The sequence below is a fragment of the Sander lucioperca genome, chromosome 24 (assembly GCF_008315115.2).
Source record: "Sander lucioperca isolate FBNREF2018 chromosome 24, SLUC_FBN_1.2, whole genome shotgun sequence".
In the NCBI taxonomy this organism is placed as follows: Eukaryota; Metazoa; Chordata; class Actinopteri; order Perciformes; family Percidae; genus Sander; species Sander lucioperca.
This window is the reverse complement of record NC_050196.1, coordinates 11,192,959-11,215,361: the sequence shown is the minus strand read 5'-3', so window position 1 is coordinate 11,215,361 and position 22,403 is coordinate 11,192,959. Positions and strand designations below refer to the sequence as shown.

The 22,403-nt window shown below is 40.0% G+C and overlaps 1 long non-coding RNA gene across 1 annotated transcript; it reads left to right on the top strand.

Moving 5' to 3' along the window:
* The first annotated feature begins 2,681 nt into the window (after positions 1 to 2,681).
* On the top strand, positions 2,682 to 21,693 carry LOC116044780. Its single transcript, XR_004103749.2, has 3 exons — positions 2,682 to 2,801; positions 4,293 to 4,297; positions 21,682 to 21,693. It is a non-coding gene; the product is annotated as an uncharacterized LOC116044780 (long non-coding RNA).
* The last annotated feature ends 710 nt before the right edge of the window (positions 21,694 to 22,403 follow it).

Here is a 22,403-nt window from a genome sequence, read left to right as displayed (position 1 = left end):
CATAGAAGTGCCCCTAGCACTCCCATTCAAAAGGCCATTTGACTGAAAAACGAAGATACGGTAAATCTTAAAAGTAGAGCTTCCGTCCTAATTATGCTTTTGACTCGGGTACATTCACAAAAACACCCTAGGTTGCATTTTGGTGAGAGTAATGCTTTAACAGGGTAAAACAGTAATTGAGTCTTATGTTTTTGGTTTTGAGCAGTTTTCCCAAAAATTACTACTACTACAATGGAAATCGTTATATCCTGCTTCCAAATGATTGCTGAATGAAGTGTCAAAATAAAGAGTACATGTTACAAATTGTTCTACAAAGATTATCATGACAATGATTGGCCAACATGCATGCTGGATGACATTTTTCTTCAATGTTTTTTTTTTTTTTTTGCTGCTAACAAGGCCCCATTGAAAAATATGAGTGGGTTGTGTGTTGTCTATCTGAAAACCCTTAAATGATTAAAGCCTTAATCATCAACAAATCCGTTGTGTGTGTGTTTTTTTTTTATTTGGCCAAGATACTTGAGTAATAAATGATTGTTTAAACTGAGGGCTGATGCTCTGAAAGCACTGTTTCAACATAACCATCCATCATTGTCAAATTTTTTGCCCCTAAACAATAACATTAATCCTACCACATTTATACAATGTCCAGGCAGCACTGTCTGTGTATATGCATGTATCACTTCACTCCTGTGGATGCCTTTTCTTCCCTCTCATGTTATGCCCATAGGCAGCCAACCATTACCCTACCCTCTCCCAAACTCTCCTCAATTCACCGTGACATCGGTGACACTGCTGAGGGCTGTTAACTTTGAAAGACAGACACTCTCTATGCATCCCTTTTTACTCATCATTTCTGTCAGGTGTGTAGTGTGTAATGTCTACAGGCTGTTGTCCTGTCCTTAGTTTTGTCTTTGCGCCCTGAGCAAAAGTGTCCGCTATAGCAGCGTGACACACAACAGTATGTTATGTTTCAGCACTAGGCAACAGTGTTTCTTATATGACTCTTTTCGACATGCTGCTGGTCGTACTTTCCCTACTTGTCAGAGCAGGTGCAGGAGAATGTACCGTATAGCACCATGGCAGTGGGAAACTGAGCCACTCTTTGACGCACTGTGAGGTTGTGAGTGCGAGTCTGATTTATTCCAGCTCGTCTCCCTGCATGTTGTCAGTAAGCAAGGAGCATGACATGTCACCCTCTTGGCAAGGAAAATCTGAAAAATTTATTTGGCAACAGCAAATGATGTGTCACTTTCAACTTGAAATACGAGGAATCAAATGTGTGAACTTTTGAGGGAGCAAAATGGAGACATTAAGGGTTTTATTTTGTAGGGAGAAAAAATGCAAAGTACTGTGTAACATGGTTTAATAGAATTGTGAATATTCAGACCTTTACATGGGAATGATGCTGGAAAAAGTCATTAAAAGACGAGACTACAGCATTTACAGCATACATCTCTGTCTAGTTATGTGTCTTTTTAGTGCAGCAGACACAAGCAGAGGCAGAATGATTGGCATGGTTTAAAGACTGTCAAACAACCAATAATAAATAGACTCAACCTCAGTTTCTCTCTACTAATTTGTCACTCAGCTCTGCAGACTAACCTTTTCATATTTCTGCAGAGGAAAGTCTATAACTGTGGCTAACTGGTCTCTTCTTTCTGTTTGCATAAAGAGTTTCTTTTGGTGTATCTTTCAGAAACTCCATCCATTGTCACACACACACACACACACACACACACACACACACACACACACACACACACACACACACACACACACACACACACACACACACACACACACACACACACACACACACACACACACACCTGTACTCTGTCCTTGTGCTGGCACCAGCAACCAGCAAAAACTACCAGGCACTGGTGGCTCCTGGCAGCTTTATCATTCTCAGCCTGATCCTTTGCATCATGTTTGTGTGTGCCAGATAAGTTCATTCAGGAAATCCAGTATGCATATAATTATGTTTTATATATTTTGCAAATGTTAGATAAAATGGAAAACATTTTGTTACAAGACGGGCGGGGGGAGAGCACAGCTGTAGTGGTATACAAATAGCAATGGTTCTATTGAATATCATTAAAAAAAGACAATCATGGCATGGATTTAAACTGGGGCTTTTATTGTGAAATATTCCACACATTAGCCTGCCTTTTTACCTGAACAACCATGTGGCGACATATTAAAGCAGGAATTGTATTGGAACTTCTATCTCAAAGTTTCAAGTCAACGTTTTGTAAGTTTACTTTTATACTGTGCTGAAATAAATAGAATTGGTCAGCAGTAGTGTGAAGTCTAGCAGATGAAATTCAAATAAAGGGGTGAAAACATCCCACAACACAGTCCTTGCAACAGCTCAAAGATTGGTGACACATTTAAATAGCATATATTTCTGTCTCCAAGTTTGCATTCAGTCCAGTATCTGATGACAAGCCGCTCTGTTTGTAGAAAAGATCTGCTCACTGAAGCAACTGATTCCATTGACCCGCGCTGTAGTTGAGCAAGCATGAAAATGCAATCCTGGCTGCACTCTAGCAACAAACCTAACCAGGCAACAACCACCAGCCTTTGAGTCAATGAATATTGACTTGAAACACATTCATTTAAAAGGACTTTTCATGAAAGTGGAAATCTGTCCTTTTGATGGAGACAGACACTCATTTGCATAACCCTTGTGTTATGAGGGTCCCGGTGACCCGGAGGACAACACAAGGGTTATGTACTTCCGTTTACTTTGTTGAGAATTGCTCTCTAAACCCTGTCTCTTGTAAAGTAAATAAGTAAAGATTATTTCTAGAGCACATTCAAACACAGTTTAAGCTGACCAAAATGCTGTACAAAAAAGCACTAAGGTGCTGTATTAACCCTTGTTTTGACAACACAAGTTATTAATAGGACAAGTTTAATAACTTCTGTTTCCACCTGCTTCATTGTAGATATATATATATATATATATATATATATATTTTTTTTTTTTACATTTATACATCTACTTCGCATGCAAGTTCTCTATGTCCAGGCAGTCACAACACGTTCTCATGAAGCAGTTTGTATGATATCGTAAGAAAACATGCACAAAAATTCCCATGATATCTTACGAAATTGAAGAACTGGAGGTGAACGGGGGAGTAGGAGGGTTGCAACGATTCACGCTGAAATGAGAGCCGGCAGCAACAGTGAGGAAAACATTTAAATATTGACAGCAAGAATGTGATTGGCCGACAGAGATTGTGGCTAAACCTGGTTGGTTTAACTAAAAGAGTAAACGCCCCATAATCAGCTAGTAATGTGGAGCAGGAAGAGAGGGAGACTGATGTGAATGAGAATGACTGAGTAACATAAGATAGTCTTCCTGGCTGAACTTAACGCTTCGAAAAAATTCTACACACAAGAAATCCGAGCAAGTACCGGAAAGCTTGCTAAAGATTTCTTTGTTCTACTGCGTCTTATATTTGCCAAAAGAGAGTCCCTCCTCCTGAGGAGCGCTCCAATGATCACCTTCAAAACACACGTGTGAAACTTAATTGGCTACTGTTGAGGCTGAAGACCACCTTTTTTGGGGATTTTCCACTAGATGAAGTCATTTAGCTGAGCTTGCATTTGAACGCCAGGCTTAAGGCGTTGGCTTGGTGCCCGTCGTGGCTTTTGTGGCTATACAGCGGTGAGCCATCCGTAGCTGTTGCAGTTGTACAGCGGCAGGCCATCCGTGGCTGTTGTGGCTGTATAGCGGCAACTGAAGGAGATCCGAGGAGGAAGGAGGTCTTTCCTTATTTCAAGTAAAATACATATCTCTTATCTAGTATCATATTTGATGTACATTGTATATTTCCCATAACTCAATGAAAACAGATTATGATCACATTTTGCCACAACAAAGGACTGACTTTTGTACCTGCATAACATTGCAAAAATTAGGCTCATGCTGTCTAAAAAGATGCAGAAAAAAAACTGTTGTTACTCTGAGGCTGGACTATATAATTCCTTATTATCAGGTTGCTCCAATAAGACTCTCCCATTAGACCAGACTGCTGCAGCATGTGTTCTGAAAGAACTTGGAAAAGAGATACATTTTCTCCTGTATTAGTGTCTTGTGTTTTCCCCTTAACTTCTTCCAGGACACAAACTTCAATCTCTCGCTTGAAAGCCCTATGTTTTAGGACCCACGTATCCACTCCGATTTCCTCCCTCCGTGGTCTGTGGCAGTCAATGTGGGGGCATACAGTAATGAATACGTGGAATACATATGAATTACCGTGCATTACTTTTCAAAGCTACAGTATATGTACGAATCGTTCATGAGATCTCTCTTTTCTACAAGCCGAAATTTGGCATCCTAATTCTCTCTATACAGTATATAATGTCTTGTATATCGTTGCTTACTCTGTCCACCACATCATGATTTCGCTGTGTATGTGGCAGTCTGTGTGTTACTATGAAGGTTATCGCCGCCCCCAACGTCTCCAGGAAGAAAATAAAAAACGCTCATTTATTGCACCAGGTGAATAAAAGGGTTTTCTGATTCTGCTCTCTGGTTTGTTGATTTTCCTTGTTATGAGCATAAGCTCCATGTGACATGTCGCACCTTGGGGAAACTGAGCTTGACATTTGGCTCCGACTGCGAGACAAACTAAGTGTGTTTGTCTTTGCAGTTCAGCGAGTCTCTTGTGTGTGCACAGACAACAGAGTGAGAAAGACAGTATGCAGCACTTGCTAGCTGTGTTTTGTGATTTTTTTTTCTTCTTTTTCTCTTTTTCTAGTTGTGAGACTTTGAATAATTTGCAGGGTGTCTGACTTTTAATCTTGCTGCATATTTTAAATGAAACAGGTGGGCTATTGATATTGCTACATTGCTATTGCAAAGGAAAATGACACTTAGCAGTGTGTTTCTTACTTACTTTTCATAAGAAAAAAAAAAAGACCTCATGTGTGGCCCGTTCCATGTTGCATTTTGGGAGGAGAAATGAGCATTTGTCGTCCAGCTCTATTACTTCCTCTCTGCATGACACAGAGTGTGACTTTGGATAGTCTGACTCATCGGATGTTTCCTGGGGGAACAGTGATTTCTACTTTGGCTGCACAGCTGGTGAACTGTCAGCTCCAATTGTTTGTTTTTTTTTATCCCATCCCTCTCCGTACCTGCAACTTTTTTTTTTTTTCTTTCTTACATCAGAGCCAATCAGTGTCTGCTTCCCGTATGAGTGCAAAGGTAATAAAACGTTAGTGAAAATACACACAAGACCTGTTTGGTAAACAAGTGCTTCTTCTTATCCATCTACTATTCCCTCTCGACAATGAGACCCATCTGTAGTGGCAGATTCATCAAACAATGTGCAACAAAGAAGAAATTTGCCCTGGCTGCTTGAGATCTGGCTCGAGGTTCTTGATGAAAAACAGAAAAAGGGAAAGAAAAAAGAAGACAGTAGGAAAATGTAGTTTTCCAACTGTGCCGCATCGATTAAAAAGTTTCTAAACTAGAGCTTAGATCAGGCCCAAAAAATCAAGCCCCGACCATACCTGAGCCCGTGCACATTGTGTCCAAGCCCGGCCCGGCCCGGCCATTAACTGTAATTATGAGCCCGAGCCCGATTTAAACCAGACAATTTTTTAATACGTGGGCCGTTATAACTGACGTTGTAAACTACAATTCTGAGTTGTTTGAACTACAGAAATATGTTTAGAATTCTTAATGAATAATGCAACAAGGACGAAGCATGTAAACTGCGTTGTTTATTCAGAATGAATACGCAAATGGTTCCGAATGAAGAAACGTAAAAAAAAAAACTCGTTCCTAGCTCCCTCAGCCGAATAGTGAGGTTAACAGATCAAGGCAGCAACATAATCAAAGCCCTGGAACCATATAGGAGACTTTCTTGTCTCGATCACCTAATTAATACTGTCCTTCGCCACGGTCTGCATGCTGACGCACTGGCCGACAACAGTGCTGCAGATGGGGGAGACACGATGTAGCACAGTTTACCTCACACTCAAGTCAGAGCAGGACATATACCCAGAGCTACAGGAGAAGCTGGAGAGGCATAGCTTTCTCCCCACCGAATTATGCTAATAAAGTAATGATTAACAAAACACAAATGCTTGATCAAGGGCCCGGCCCGGCCCGAAGATAGAAGCGGAAAATATTGGCAAGTTCGGGCTCGGGCAGAGAATCTAAACTCTATTCTAAACCCTTCCCATGGTGGCACATGCAAGTAAAACATTTAAACAATCTTGAAACAGCTGAGATGTGTATTTTGCTTATCTGGTGTTCTTATCTGTCTTTTGCTAACTGCAGTCTTTTCACCCTATTGCAATGCATATGCCATCACATCTATGGTACACACACACCCACACAAGTAAAAATACTGCTGCCACTGAACTAGAAATCCAGCCTCTAATTATCTTACAGATCTTTTCTCTCCCTCCCTCTTTCACTCTCTTCTAACCATTCAAAATAGATGGCTAATACCTTTACGTCTTGCCTTAGGAGACTGAAGTAACAATTGCGTCTGGTTCAAACTGCCGAGACATATCTGCTGCCTGACATCAAGGATTGGCTTCATTGTGACAGTGACTGGAATAAAAGGAATATTGCTGTCTGTGTTTGTTGTGAACGTTTGAGAGTTTGAGAAGTTTGTGATTTCTTTGGCACAAGCACTGTATTGTAAACAAGAAGCAAACCTTCCAGACAACTGTGTACCATTAGCCGAGGTGCACCAGCATTCTGTTAAAGTTGATAAGTGACTATATAATTAAAATATATGAATAAATCAGTATTTATGGATGAAATTATGAAATTAAATTAAATGAGAAAAAAATGGATGTTTAAATGAACAGTTTAATGGATCGCTTAACTGGCGTAGCACAAGGATGGATTCATCTTATAAGTTAATCATATTTTAATGTGATGGCTTTCCGAAGCACCGCTGAATCTTTCAAGAAGCTGTAAAAAAAAGCTAAGTTAATTCAAACACCAACTGCAATGCAACGATATTTCTGATCAAGACACACCACAAGCAACATGATCATGAACACTACCAAGACCATTCTTCTTAGACTTGTACATTCAACACATTTGTGGAGAAACCAACTACATGCATGGGGCTTTATTATATCTTGCTCCTAATTAAACTGATGAACTATAAGAACAGCATTATTCTAATAAGTACAGTTGTCAGCCAATCAGAAATGGTCTGAGGTCATTGTATAAGTGGTTCCCAAACTTTTTCACGTAAAGGACCCTTAAACTGACACAAATTAGACCCATTGTGGGTAGTGTAGGCTGCAGGTTTTGACAAGGAAGAAGACTGCGTGGAGTAAAAAAAGACGGCACCTCTGATTCTGCTGCACTGACTTTGATCCCTTTTTTTTTTTTTTTTTTAACCATCCATCGTGAGTCCGACAGTGTTATAGGAGTGGCATGATGAATCGATGGAGTACTCTTTTCAGGGAACCATTAATCCATTCAGGCAGTGACAAGAAGTCAAAGTGAGAGAGAGACACATTTTGATGTGTCGTGTTGCAGATTATGACTGGGCGAGTGATTGTGAATTGAGGAGGAGGGGAAAGGAGGGAAGAATGAGTCTCACCTGGGTTACGCATCTCCTTGGATATCTGCCCCCCATTCACTGAAGGCCTTTGATTTCATCCTTTGATCCTTGACTTTTAGGTTGGACAGAGTCTCATAAATGCATAATAGGAAAACAGCAGGTGTGAATGCATAACTTATGGCCTCGCCCTCAGCTCGCTCATCTTTGCCTCCATCATGTTTTACACCTCCTGCCAACACACACTGTCTCACTCTCATTCCTCTCCTCTTCCAGCTATCAGCCTGTGACGCAATCCTGTTGCCATGTCGTTGTCATTCAGCACGGCAGAATTACCTCACGCTCTGGTGTGTTTCCAGCGTGCGTGTGTGTATGTGTGTGTGTTCTTATGCATCCAAGTGTGGCGCTGTTAGTTCCCGCACGCACTTTGTGTTTGAATGCGTGATTTACAGTTGCTGCTGATGTGCATGTGTGTCTAATTTATTTGCAAGCCTGTGTCAGGCGCGCTCGCCATAAGTCTCTGTCAAGGTTGCCTGACATTGGTGTTCACCTCAGTCTTCGAGAGCTGAAGAGAGCCCGGCTGCTGAGTCAGGCTCCTTTCAGTAAGAGACTTCCAAGTGGGTGGGGAGAGAGAAAGACATATATATATATATATATATATATATATAAAAAAGAAACAACAAAAAAAACGAGAGTGGGCCTCAACTATCAGGCGGTGTTTTGATATCATCACCTTTATCTCCTCGGTAAAAGGAGACAGCCCTTCTAGCCTCACTCGCTAATGAATTACACCCTGCCTCACACCAGGTAGCAGAGGTCTAGACAATAACTGACTGTGTGTGGTGAAGGGAGGCAGGAGGGAGGTGGAGAAGGAAAGCACGACAGAGAGATAGATAGAAAGGAGAGGATACTGTGGAAGCGAGTGAGCCGGAGTCTCATTACTCTCTACTCTTGTGATCTCTCCCCGTCAAGGATGCTGAGTAGGGCTTTGTTGAGTCAGAGAGAAAGAGAGGAAAGAGGGTAGAGCAAGGAATATAAAAAAAACAAAAAACAGACAGTCGCAGCAACCCAGCATGCAGAGAGCAACAGAGCCACAGTCAAACGAATAACTTACCACCTAGTCCTCGTCTTTCTCTTTTCTAACCCCCCCTCTTCCTCCTATTTTTCTGGAGGAGAAATTGGAAGATAATCCATTGCCCTGGCTTTGAGGATTGGCTTTGAAGGATGAGACAGACAGGTCTGTGCCAGAATAAGAGAAGCTAAAATGTTTGGGGTGTTTGATGGCTCAGTAGGAAAAGCCTTCAAAAGGCGCGACAAGGCACCGCAGCTGCTTAGCTTTGCTGGTATTTTCAGTATACAGGCTTACATGTGCGCCACAAGGAAGTGAGCCACATTATGTCGAATCATGTTATGCTTTTTTTTTTTTTTTTTTTGCCTAGTTTATTTATGTATGTTGGTATTATATGTGTAAATAAAATAGATTTTCTTCATGAGTGCATGTTTAGTATGGACGTGATCGAATCCTGGGAGACTCCACAGCAGGTTTCCAACAACAACAGCATAAAGAGAGACAGACTCCACACACTGGAGCCTTCAAAGCTTACAGTAGTTGGAAGGGTTTGAACTCTACTTTCCCAGACAGCTCCAGAGCTCGCCTTTCATTTCAGTTTGTGAGCTGGTGCTGCGGCAACCCGCTGTTTGACTCGCTCATGGCTCATCCGGGGCTACCTCACTTCTCTTCACAATTGCCTTTCCTGTCAGCACCTTTCGATTGAGGTCTCGGACGCCCTCGGCTCATCTGACAAGAGGCCTTGTTCTCGCTTTTCACGTTGGGCGCTGTGTCGAGGTAGCGGCGATGTTAGTCTCCCCCCTATATCCACGTTGAGATTCTGAGGTTGGTGGTGGGAGTCTTTCAGTCCAAGAGAAAAAAGGAAAATGGTCGGATGATATCAAAGCAGTAGTGTTACAGCTCTGCCACTGTGTCGGATTAGGCATGAATACACTTACTGTCATTTTCTTTTATGCCTTTTTCATACACCTCAGGGAGTAAAAACTAGTATATATTCTGTAGATAAACACAGTCAGGAGATTGTCAAACAAAAAAAGAAATATATAATGGAGGAATCACTTCTAATGCTGTCATATCTGTGTTTGTTTGCTTGGTTAACATCTAGAGGCTGGTACAGGATAGTTCTATGATATTATTCACATTCATTTAGCATACTCTTTGTCCACATTTCCCCTTCAATGTTAAATCAACCTTGATTGTTAACTATGACATCTGAAAACAATGTTATGCTGATTAAATGCTATGGGTGATGAGGAGAATTTAAAAAAAGGAAATAGAGGGCAAAGAATGATGCTAAGGAACATTTTTGATATTAAAAGTTGAAAACAATACTCCCAGTAACATTCAATCTTTTCTCCCTTTTTATCCCATCCATATTGGCTGGTCAGTAAACACGAAAGTGCTGTGTACTGTTATCGACATCATGCTTTATGATTTTGAGGTAATACATTTACAGCAGCTATCAGACAGCTACTGCTTAATACCATTTGGAGTGTGTAAAGGGGCCTATTGCAGCTTTAACACTGCAAATATTTGTTGAAGAGGTCAACTAAGCGCCAATAAAAAAAAACAAAAAACCAAGCAAATACCCTCTAATCTTCTTTCCAAGAGCATTTAGGGTCACAGAGTAATTTGCCCAGATCAACTTTAGCCAATCTATGTCAGGTTTCACAAAATGGCAGGCAAGAACCCAATAGCACGATACAGAAGACAGTTAGGTGCAGAAACTACGTATGTTTAATAATGAGAGGTCAAACCAGGTAGTCAATCATTGTAGCAAACAAATCCAGAAGGGGCGGGCAAAAGGGAAAGTCTAAAGTCCAAAAAGGCAGGTGTAAATTCAAACAAGCAGGATCCGAATCAGAATGATGGCACACTCTAGACCAGAGGTGCCCAAATTCTTTAATATGAAAGGGCCAAAATGTATCTCGGTGGATAGCTATGGGACCAAAAATTAATGTTGACATAATTTAATTGGAAAGTTTAACAGCACTGTGCTTTACATGGCCCTAAAACTCAGATTAAGTATGTTTTAGCTGCACAAAATGTATGTTTTTGTAGTCATTACGGTTAGGATTTTACAAAACTTCCAAAATACGAGGAAAAGCATGAGCATGTCAAATGCCAAGGTGGGCCAAAACAAAGGGAACACAGGCAAAACTTGGCCCCAAATTGGGTAGCCTTGCTTTGGACAATCTGACAATTAAACTGAGGGAATGGACCAGCACATAAACTGAGGGGCGGATTAGCTGATAAGGAGCAGGTGAGTATGGGGGTGGGGCAGGCCAGGTGAATGAAATCAGCAGGTAATGCAGAGCAGGCGAGAGTGGCCAAGTCTGAAATGACATAAAAGTTAGTGAGGCAAAAACAGAAAACAGACAATGAAAGGCTGAAGCTGAAGTTGTGACAATTTATGTCTACAGAAGTTCAGCACAAAATCTGGATACGGCTCTCTTTATATGCAGGAGGAAAGGATTGTCTAGTCAGAATTAAGCTCAAGGTAAAAACAATGTCTTCTGGATGGATTGCTGAATAATTTATATGATGCATATAGACACACTGGACATTTAGGAAATAGTATATGGGGCTTTTGACCTACCTTACATTTAAACTTACAATTCTATTCACATGGAATTGGAAATTATGTCTTCTCTACACACTTGCTTTTTAAGTTCAGAGGAAAATGAAATAAAAATATTTAAATAAAATAAAAGTAAAATAAATGTGTTGATTTTTCATTATTACTATTTTTACACACACAGTGAACAATGAAGAAGTGCGGCGAATGTCAACAAAACACAAGGTCTATATGTCCGTAATCTGAAAGCATGGAAAACCAAGCCATTCTCACTCCCAACTCTTCAAATTCGGTTACCCTCAGTGTCTGATACCGATGCACAAGGCACACTTTAGCGTCTATATAAGACGCACCAGACTTTTAACTAACTCCAATGTAAACTCATCCATGGCAATATTAGAAGCTCAGAGCAACTGCTCGACCAGGGCACTGTAAGATGACCTAGTATTTAAAAAATCAACAAAGTCCAAGTATGGAGGAGGTCGGGGTGGATGGATGGGTCAAACAAACACAGGGCTTTCACCCAGGAGACTGTTGTTTATGTTCCGTGTGAAGGTACAAGTCAAAGTTGACTTATTTTAACTTAAGTACCTAAGTTAACTTTCTTAGGTAACATGCTTATCTAACGTCACACACATAAGTTATGTAACAAACGAACATTATTTAAAATTTTCCCTAAAGCTTACAAAGTAGTTTGGTTGCCTGAACCTAACCCAACCTGTCCTGACCAAGTGTCTGTATGTGATGAGTTGGAGTAAGAATGTGTTAAGAAAAACAAGATAAAAAGCAAATATATACTGTTAATAAGCATACAAATCATTGCATCTGACAATTTGACTATGAAATGAACACACTCTGGGTCCCTTAGTGTTTTGATACATGTAACATTGCGGCTATTACCACTAAGGAATGTAAGTGGTGCCAAATCATGTGCCCTGCTTAAGCAGGATGTATGGTTCTGAGGGGGCTCTACACAGAGCCTACGCCATATCCTCATAAGAAACCTACGCTGATGTGAACATTTATACTTGTGCGCTGTTGTCTGCGTCATTTTAACATATCTCTTTAGAATATATATATATATATGTATGAAGAATAGCAGAGCCGGTATGTGTGTGTGCGTGGGGAGTTTGTGGTAGAGCGAGTGAGAGAGTGACGGGGATTAGTTTCAGAGCTAGTATAGACTCCGGCAGTGTGCTCTCTGACCACGGTCAGTCAGGAAAAGTTAACCCTTTCCTTGATTTCATGTTGTTCACTGAGAAGGAGAACCCGGAAATGAGTAGGGGGAAGCGGACCAATCAGAGTTGTGGTCATCGCGACGTGCACTTACATTTTTGAAGAGGTGCACGTCAGGCGACGGCGTAGGGTACGGCATAGGGTCTGAATCTGCATGTACCTACGTACGTACCTACGGCGTAGATTCAACGCAGAACCATGAATCAGGCTTTACACCATGTTCTGCTTCCCCTTTACATTCCAACATTAGTAGGATAATTTCACTTATTAGTCCCTTCTTTCTGGTTGAAGGCATGCTAAATGGCAAATAGTTTGACAGCATGACTTTCGGTTTCAACTCTGTAATGAAACAGTTGTCCTGCTTTTAAACCCAAATCATTAGTTGTCAGTATGTTAAGGAGTACCACTGCTTTACAGTCTCAAGACTCAGCGGCTCCTGATTTGTACAGAAATCGCTCTCTGGACTGAACCCTTTAATTTGTTACTCTAATGAATGCATTTTGTGAACTAAGCCCTCGTATTTTGCATAGTGAGCCAAGGTCAGATTTCATTGCTATTTGCCAAATGTTCAGCTGAATCAAAATGTGCACAGTTTTGCCTTTAACATTCTGTAGCTTCCTGCATCCATTCACATACAATTTTAGTTGTTTGGACATATAAGGCGTGATTGTAATAATCACAATACTTACTGAATTTCTAGCTCTGCATTCAATTAGTTCTATTCCTTCAGATTATGTTAGACGTTGATGTGATACTGATTAAAATTAGAAAGAAATTATACATTTATATAGAGTTTTGTCAGGTTTATAAAAAAAAAGTCATTAAGTGCCAGCCAAATTTCAAAGTTATAAGTCACCACCTAGTCTCGAATTGCCAGACCTTCCTCCACTGCGCTGCTCAGGAGGGTCTGGCTAGTCCACACAGCATTCCGGGATGGGAGAAAAACGTGCTCTGGTTTATTGGCATTTCTTTAAACCAATCACAATTGTCTTGGGCGTCTTGGTGCCTCTGCAAAATGGCCTTGGGAAGGAACTTGTTTTGGTGTTACTGTTATGTTTTTTCTGCACCAAACTGACTGTTGCACAAATATTGAAACAGTGTCTCATCTCCATTCAAGCCAATATGGGATTAAACTAAAAGGGATTATGTCCTCTGACTATTCCTTTAATCTCTTTAACAATGTGTTGCTCTCCTCTTTTTCTGCAGCTGCTGAAATTCCCCCAAGCTTGATGATACAACCTCCTACCTGTACCACTGTGGCATTTCCCCTCTCTCCTTCTCCCTTTCCTGTTAAGATGAAATTTTGAGACATATTTGTATTTTATATTGGCTGAAATGGTGCAGCATTTAGTGCAGGCCAATCTAATGATAAATGTTCAAAGATGCATAAAGGTGAAGGAGAACAAATTATCAACTAGCTAGTTATTTGTTGTGTATTGTTTTGTTTCTTCTACCCTGAATACTTGCTATACTACATTATGCTCTCCACCGCAAACATTGTAACCAAGGACACATGCACTATACCCCATATAGACACTTTAACGGATCTGTGTACTTTGGGATGCCTGCCATCCCACCTTTAGGCTTAGTGTAGTCCTAAATGTGTCAATTGTGCTCATTGCTGTTCTTCCTGTTAGATCATGACAGCGGTCTCTACAATGCAGATTCCTAGTTTATGCCATGCTTGTAGTTTATTTGTATAGAGGCAACAGCTAAAACTCACTTGCCTGTTACCTTCTCAGCTGTGCCTAACTGGAACAACCATCTGCTCACGGTGAGCCGGACAGACATGGTATCAATTACTACAAAAATAACAAATTAATTTTTAAGCCCCGTTTACACGAAGGGAAGACGCAGATATTTTCCTGCGCTTTCGGCCTCTCATTTACACGAAAACCCAGTTTTTATCACAGAAAACGATTATTTCTAAAAACTCCGGCCAAAGTGGAGATTTTGGAAAACTTCGTTTGCACGTTTGCATGTAAACTGAGACAAACGGAGGTTTAGGCAGCCGAGAGAGAGAAAGAGGAAGTGAGTCGTTGCTGTTGTTGCTATTTTTGGGATTCTGATTGGCTAACGTGGGCTTGAGCTTCTTGTTACACTGCCACCTACGGGTGTGGCATGCTCTTGACAGCATTGACAGCATATATATACACGGGTACATGTAAACAAACACTTTTCTGAAAACGTAGAGGTTCTAAATGTCCGTTTATGAAAATAGCCGGCCACGTGTAAACGTAGTCTTAAGATTTTTTTTATCTACTGCTGATATCACAGTTTACCTCTGGGCACATGTACACATGGGTGCGCCAACTTTCACAGAATGTCATTCACTTCAGAACAAATTCACCCATTCTCCTCCAGCTTAACAGCACCCAGTCCCTAATTGCTGAGAGGATCTAATGATGCACACCTGTTGCCACCTTCCCTGATTGAGCAGGTGGTAGAACTACAACAGAAAAGAAAATTAATCATGCTTGTGTTCTGTTATTTATATAACCCAGTCTTGCATTGCCAGACCTATCTCCATAGCGCTGACACAGTATGGTCTGGCTGTGCCACACATACATTCTGAGATAGGAGAAAAATAACACTCCGGCTTGTTTGCATTTCTTTAAACCAATCACAATCATCTGGAACATTTGCACATAGGGATGCAAACTCTTTGGCATTAAAATTCCCCACAAAAGAAAACGCCACAAACTATTAAGATATAGTATAGATGTTAATCCAATACACTTTTTGTCAAATTCTCAATTTTTTGTGTGCTCTGAAAAAAAGATCCAGTTATAATACACAGCCCTGGCTGGGGGGGGCAGAGTTTATGAAGGGATGGGGGGGGGGGCTCATGTTGAAATGTATTAATTTGATATCACAGAAGCTTGTGTAAAGTCGATCATTCACTATAAAAAACAAGCAAGCCTCCCTTATTGCACAATCCAAAATGTTGTCAAAACTTGCCATTTTAAGCATGTAGCTCCCAGGTTGTTGTCATTGTGTCCTGTAGAAAATATATTTTGACTATGGTAACACACAGAGATAGCAGAAGGGGAGGGGTAAAGCCTTTATCCCAGCAAGGCTAATATAACCTAACTGAAAATGTAACAGATTAACACTGGACTAAAAAGAATTATTTAACACTTTGAGAGATGTGATCTGCATCAATACTCCTTCACTTTATTAGTTTACACAGTATATCAAGTAAGTAAGTAAAGTACAGACAGAGTCACAAAGTGCTTCACAGTCCAAATAAATAAATACATTACAACATTAAGTAATACAAATACAAACGTGAAGAAACAAAGGCATGTATAACAATTTCTAACTAATTTCTAGGATACAACAAGCCAGAGTTTTTTTTTATGTTTCTGAGGTGGAAAAAACAAGTGAGGGTAAGGGCTTGGCATGTTTGTCAAGGCTCATAACCTGATTTCTCAGGCTGGAACGCAAATTGGAGTTCAGTGACCCAATACTAGGGCACCCCACATGATAAGGCAACGAACTCAGACATAAAATGGCCAACAGCCACAGAGATCGTTCAAAGTTTTGGGACCACAATGGAAATAAGCCTCAGGGCTTTATTGTGTTACCCTGACTTTGTTTTGTTTTTAATGTTTGGTGTATAGTTGTATTGTATTTTATAATGAAATGGGCAAATAAAATCAAGCAAAGTTGTGAACTGTACATACTGTAGGAAAAGCACACATTTAAATAATAAAATGAATCATGTTTGAATTTCATTTAGCTTCACGGTCCTGGTTTTGATCCTGGGTCAAAGGTAAATTGCAGTATTAGTGACACGTGTGCTTTGACAAGTCAAAATGTCTAAAAAATGAATGTGTTCTTCTTATATAATTCTCATGAAACCAACTTGGACAGATACTTCCGATGTGTTTCTTTACAGTTAGTGGTGTCCAGTACATGCCACTTTAATCAAGAATCAAAGTCTTTGTTACCATAATAAGAAATATGAAAACACTGACTGCAGAATTCTATACCAGCTGAGCTAATCTAAAAAAGGCTCCCAAGACTTTTTTATTTCTTTATTTCCCCTTACAAAAATATGTCCCCCACATGCACATTTTCAAGTCTAACAGACTATTTGCTATATGATTCATTTTAATCTCCTTCATTTACATTGAAAAACTTTTATAATTGGTGTATTTTTAAGTTATCCCATTAAAACGACAGAGGTTTGTTGCAAAAGCAAAAACATACATAATCAAGGGTGATTCATCATAAACGCATCAGTAAATAGGACATCATGTAGAAAACAACTGAAGGCTACTTTGTACTCAAAATATGTTCGGCCTTTTATTATTCTGTTTACGGAGGCAATGATTGATGCCTGAGGAAAGTCAGCTGTTTAGTACAGAATATTTATTTCCAAGGAGTAGAAGTACAATATAGCATGATCATGATTGATTATTTTATAGGCAAAACCTCCATCTGGCAAAATATAACTGATGCATTTATCATTTTTAAGGCACTGGGTAATCATGGCTGATATTGCAGCGTTAAGTAGCTATGGATGTGTCAGGCATCTTGTTTTACAACAACACATTTCAAACTAATTTCAGCAGGTTGATTACTGAAGATGGTGCTTTTGATTTTGAGACCCATCATATTTGCCTCTGAAGTACCTATTTCTAGCAGGGAAATATTGATTGTTTACCAAAACACATGATTGCAAGAAGCCGCACCTCTCGAATCCTTAATTAGACATAGAAACCTGGATACTCGAGGAATGTTTCAGCCCTTTGAAGTCAAACCACTCTGGGATAGAAAATAAATAAATAATGAAATATTTAAAAAAAATGGAGTGCTTCTCAGAGGAATATAATACTTCAAGAGCACATATTCCTCTCACTCTCCCATGTTCTCCTAAGCCATGGGGGATGTGCTTAACAGTATATAATTACTTCAACCTGCAGCTGTGCAATATCGTCTGAAAGGTAAACTTACGAGACATTCCCTGTGAGAGGCCATCTTATTTTTGTTCTTTGAAAACAGGAGTTCTTTGATGGTGGGAACGCGTCATCTCCACTGTTGGTATCCTGTTTTAGAAACTTCCTATCAATCAAATGGAAACACATGAAAGTTTATCTTGAGGCGAAGCCAATGGGAATCTGCGTATCTGGTTAAGTACAAAATTAGTATAGAATAATTGGAGTGTGACTTGTAAAGGTGAGGAAAATCTTTAACTGGAATATACTTCAGACACTTTCAAGTATATCTTCTTTGGTTTTATGTGGAACTTACATAATGAGAAAGTTACATTTAAAAACATAGACTCCTAACACTGCACAGCACACTGGTAAATCTCCTAGGAGCCCCTCCTTGGATCCTGGTTGTTTGAGTTTTGCTTTAGGGCTGGATTCATTGTCATTCTTTGTAGGAACTGCAGAGTGGAACTCTTGTCTGCACTCACCCTCTCCTCTGAGATCCTTGGAGACTGAGTCCTTAGCCCTGCGATTATGTTTCTTGACTTCCCCTATGTACCAATTCTATGTCAGCAACACCCAGGTCTATTTTCCTCGTTCGCCTTCTAACACACAGGTTGAGGTGCACGCGTTTATCTGTGTTTTTTGCCCCCTTTTTTTTTACCCCTAATCCTAGTGCCTACCAGGCAGCACTGCCTGGTAGGCACTAGGATTAGGCACTGGTTAGGGTTAGGGTTAAGGTTAAGGTTAGGGTTAGGTGCCTTGAAGGCAGCGGTCGCAGCACTGCCTGGAAGGAGCAGTTGGGGGCAAAAAACACCATCGAGCGGTGCACGCCTGTGCATTCCTTGGAGACAGATAGACGTCTGCTGACCACCTCATACTTAATCTCAACAAGACTGAGCTGCTCTTTTTTTTTTTACGTCCCTGACCTCTATAGGTCTTCTGCATCACTGTGTACTGGAACGTAGCAACAAAAATAAAGGCGTGATGCTGGAGGACAAACAGTTCTGTAAGGCTGCTGAAAGTATTGATCCTGTCAAGGTTATGAGAGGAAGTGCTGTGATCAAATCAGAAGGTTGGAATCAGGCATGATGTAAGTATTTTACAACATATATATTTGATGTCAATATGTTTAGGTTAAGATGAGTGATAGTTGGGGTAAGAATTCAGGCTGAATTCTGTCCAAATCCAAAAGTGATCAAATTACGATGGACAAAATCCTCACATTTAAGAAGCTGGATCCAGTGCTTTTGTTTATTAAATGATTAACCAGCTATCAAAAAATTCTCTAGCGATTAAATTTCCTCATTGACAGACTAAGACAGTCTGTCTGGTTCTGTTCTTATTTGGTCTATTTCGTATTTAGCGAATAGACAATTTTCTATCATGGTTGGTGATGACACGTCTGAGTGTTTTAAGCTATATGGAGTGCGCAAGTGGTCTTTTTTTGACATAATTTAATTTTGTACATATGCTACCATTGGGCCTTTTAACTAAAGCTTTTCCGTTTTATGCAGCCAACACTCCGCTGTACTTGTCCATCAAACATATCTCTGCAAACGAAGCCTACCTACCCGACCTAAAAGACTGCCTGTAATCTATGAGAAGTATGTCCCAAAACGTACTCAGATTACGTGAGGACAAAATTTAAGACTTTTATATTCATATTAGAAACTTGTGCAAAATACTCGTACAAACTTTTGGTAAGTTGGTTAGTTATTTCAGCACTACTCCAATAGGATCCAGGATTGATATTTATATGCTAATAATTGCACCTCTATACAACCAAATTTTCACAAACAGGTTTGCCTAACCAGAACAAAACTAATTTTTCATGCATTATATCCTATTTATATATTATCCACATAAGGCGTCACTGTACCGTCTACGGTACAGATTGTGGCAGTGGTGTCGCTGTAACCTCCATTTATAAACGTTTTTATAACTTTAAAGCATTAAATCTTCAAAATATACAGCCATGCGACACACCAATTTAAAGCTTAGACTCTCAGGATTCCATTAAGTCCACACACAAAGCATAGGATGATTTACAGCAGTTACACAACTGCTACAAAGTTATAATAAATAAAACAATACAGCGTAAACAGCGCAGCCCGTGTGTTTTGCATCCTTACCTGTTTCCTTGTCCCTTTGGCCACTGCGTGGATTTTTTGCCCAAAACTTTTTTTTCTTAAATCCCCAAGAGTCCAAGGAAATGGAATATCCAAGCCGTTATATCCAAAACGAGCTGTTTGCCTCACAATCTTGACGTTTCTGGCCGAATCACAACGGAAAATCGCTGAACTGTTTTTCATTTCCGCACTTCTAACGCTGCTCGCTTCTCTCCTGAGGCTCCTAGCAACTTGATGTGGGCGTCACTCTATTCCCTGAGTTCTAAGCTTTCCATCGATACCTGATATAAGCCAATCGGTGCAGGTTTGGCTGTGATACACCAATAATAAAGCTGAAGTCTCCTCTGACGCGTTTGGGACCACGCGGAAATGATCGACATTTGCTCGGACCAGTTAGATTTAAATGCTCTAAGACCCGGCTACATTTGTAGCCAATGAGTAGACAAGTCGATCGATACCAAATGTGCCGGTGAAATTTTAACCCTGTAATGGCTGGAGCTGTGTCAAAGCAAAAACAGGGCCTCCTATAAGCATTTCACACCCTGTGCAGTTCATAATGACTTATTTCTATATATTTATGTATATAGTTATTTCAAGTATGTGTATGATTGATGTGGATGTGTTTGTGTATTTGAGAAGTGTTTTATTTTGTACTTTATTGGCTTTTTTCTTTGCACTTTTCAAATAAAAATCAGAAAAACGCACAGACATATATGTAGAAAAAAATTCATATAAAATCAATTTTTGAGTCTTTTGGCTTCTGGATTTTTTCTGTAGTAAGCTGAGACATGTGGCTAATGTCCTGGATTGTCTGTCACCTGGAATATATGTTCACAGCAGTGTATTTTAATCATTTTACAGATGTATGACTTGGACGGAAATAGAAACCCTCCATTCTAGCCTCTGTAACTCTGTGTCAGTAAGGCCTAGAATCACTCTGACACTTGGAACAAAAACTTGAGTGTTTTCTTTCCAGTGATACCAGGCACATCCCTGAGTGTCAAAGTATATGGGAGCTGTACCAATTTTAATTTGGGTATGACGTTTAGACCAAAAGCTTGAAAATGCAGGAGATTCTTAAGAGGCAACAACTTCCTGTCTCCCTGCCTCCTTGTTGCTCCCCTTGCTACTGATTGTATCAAACTCAGACATCAGAATCTGCACTGGTATACCACTTCCAAGAGATCCACACCCCCATATTTGCCCACCAGTGCATCCTCTGCCACTCCTGGACACTTGGCACTCCCTCACTCTGTGCTGACCTGTTCATTGAGCCAATCAGTCTTGAGCCCCTGTCTCTTCAGGCTTTCCAGCAATGGAATGACCCTGAAGACTTCAGTCAGCAGAGTCACTCACTTTTTAAGAAGGTCTTTCCATCAACTTCTCCTCGCCGAATCACTTCCCCTCTCGCCTCTTCACACTCTTAATTGCTCTCAAAAGTGTCTCCTCTCGCTCCTTAGCTCGTTAAAGTTCATTTCCTACCACTTCTCGCCTAAATTGTAATTCTGTGGTTGCATGAATATTGTCAGTATAGCATGACTGTGAGCCTAATGCTACCTTATTAATGTGCGTATGTGTAGTTTAGGTGAAGTGAGAAATAAAGTAAAAATATAGGTTTGTTGATATGATGATTGGTCATTAGAAAGCAGGGCTGTCTTCAAAACCGTTTTACATACATTTTGAAGCTTTATAATTGTTTGTGATGACTAGATTTGCATTGAACCTTTTAAACTATATTCTTGAAAGCATAATTCCAGATTTTCTTTAAGAAACTCCCTTTTCCTTCACCTACTAAAATATTGCTGTATTATATTGTTGTTTAAAATGCTAAGTCTTTTGAACCTGCCAAAGTATTCTGGAATTTACTTTCATAGTATTACAGAGTATGTGCTAAGAAATTTTGCTGAGAAATCCTTTCATTTTCTATGACTGTGCAATCCTGATCAGTCGCTGCAATATACCCTGAGCCATTTAGCAGATTCCAAGGTTTGGTGCAAAGTTCCAAATCAGTATCACGTAAAAAAAGAACAAACCCAGCATGAATTCACATCTCTGTGTCCTGGCAAGTCTTGGCAGTTTTTCTTCTTTGAAATAAAACGTGTGAAGTTGCACTAATTTCCAAGGCAGTTGCATCATTATTCTGTCAAAGAAAAATGTGCAGAAAAGAAGTTGTGAACATGTTACTTCAGGGCAAGTTCATCATTCATTCAGGTTCTTAAAAAACAGGTATATTGAAAATTGGAAATGGTTGTATTCAATCACAGAAGGTAGTGTGCTGTGTGAAAAGGAGTGGATGTGCTGGACAGAGAATATAAAGGATTTGTAATCACAGCCTTCATGTGATATGTAATATGAAAATAATGATAGACAGAGATAATTACAAGGCCACAGCTTTCCGCAGGTAATTGCAGATTGGCTAAAATATTGAGCTTAATACTCAAATGAGTATTAAATAATTAGTACAGCACACAAAATAATGGGTTTGTAGGAGAAAACATATGGCATCCACAGAAACGGTGAATGCCACTGCTTTTTTTTTTTAAATTTTACAATAAATAAGCCATTCAATTCGGACAGTTTGTTTAATACAGGGCTGGAATAATCTGCTATGGGGCCCCTGTGCAACAATGAGCTGTGCACTCCAATTGGAACCCCACTGTTTAACCTGCTTTGTGCATCGTGCATGTTCAAGTTGGTAAATATGTATTAGTTTTTGGGGATTTCATTAACCAGAAATGTATTAAGGAATATGCACAGAACGCCTCCTCATACCTAAACAACAGAATGTGTAAATTGCCAATGACTCCCAAAACGACATATATCATACATGAGCATTCGTTTTAACAGCGTGATACGGCAGCAGTTTTAATCATGTGACCATTC